The sequence below is a fragment of the Oncorhynchus tshawytscha genome, linkage group LG14, assembly GCF_018296145.1.
Source record: "Oncorhynchus tshawytscha isolate Ot180627B linkage group LG14, Otsh_v2.0, whole genome shotgun sequence".
Classification (NCBI taxonomy): Eukaryota; Metazoa; Chordata; class Actinopteri; order Salmoniformes; family Salmonidae; genus Oncorhynchus; species Oncorhynchus tshawytscha.
In genome coordinates, this window is record NC_056442.1 from 19,359,303 (window position 1) to 19,360,314 (window position 1,012).

A 1,012-nucleotide genomic window follows, 5' to 3' on the forward strand; every position below is an offset into this window, starting at 1 on the left:
TGGTGTCTTGAATCTGTTGTCAAATCCCCCATGGAATGTGTGTTGTCAGACTGTTACCCCCCGCCCCTGCTTTCTAGCTAATGATGTCACTATGGAAAATAGCCAGTGGGATTGAGGTTCCAACAAGCACCCATGGCTGCACAGAGTTCTCTTCTGCTTTCTACTCCGAATATCTACTTCCAGGCCCTTTATCGCTGATGCTGAATTCTCCCAGACATCAGTGACATCACGAGACACTCTTGGCCAGTGTTAGTGCAGGGAATCCGATCACAGATACTGTATCCTTCGGAAGTGTCTCAACCATCAACAGGAGTGCGCCATTTGAGATTCCCATTTGATCGTGTATATTTTGATAGATATCAGTGTTGCAAAAAAAAAAAAAAAACAAAAAAAAAAAAAACATTTCAAAATGCGCTGCCTCTGTAAGGCAGATTACACAACACTAGTGATAATAGACCAACACGAGTGAGGATTGTGGTTGGGGCAAGGCCAGCTAATGACATATTACACACACAGACCCATCGTGCCACTGCACTCTTTCTCAAGACAAATCCCATTGAGGTTGATAAAGCCTATAGGGTTGCTGGGATTTCTAGAAATACTTAGAAGTACTTGCCCTGTTCTAAGGAGAGGTTTGAGTTGACCAATGTTAAAGCATGAGCTTAATTTCTCCATCTAATACCATGGAACCTAGTTTCCTACACCCTATGTGCAAGCCAAGCCCCTGCATGGTAATGTGTGGCTCAGGTGGAAGCCATTTTTGAATCCAGATGCCAGGGATCATGTCTGGTTTGTTGCTTTCTTTAACATTGCATGTTGTGCCCCCTTCCCCATTCATCCCACGTGGAATTGGTTAATGGAGTAGTCAGCAGTTTAGCCTGGAAATGGTATCTTGTATCTTGCATAGGTTGATTTTACTAGACTTATATGGCCCCATACAGAAAGGAATTAGGGCCGGCAGCAGTCATCTGCCTTGGCCAACGTGAGCCATGAGAAGAATGATTCCCCCCCC

General features: G+C 44.6%; 1 protein-coding gene across 2 annotated transcripts in view; it reads left to right on the forward strand.

The window, feature by feature from the left end:
- LOC112266743 (tetratricopeptide repeat protein 9B-like) overlaps positions 1–1,012 on the forward strand; it is a 35,526-nt gene extending 34,514 nt beyond the window's left edge. For both annotated transcript variants that reach the window (XM_024444508.2, XM_042297098.1), the window contains one exon: positions 1–1,012. This exon is cut by the window's left edge and continues 1,064 nt beyond it. The gene's annotated coding sequence lies outside the window, so the exon portion shown is untranslated.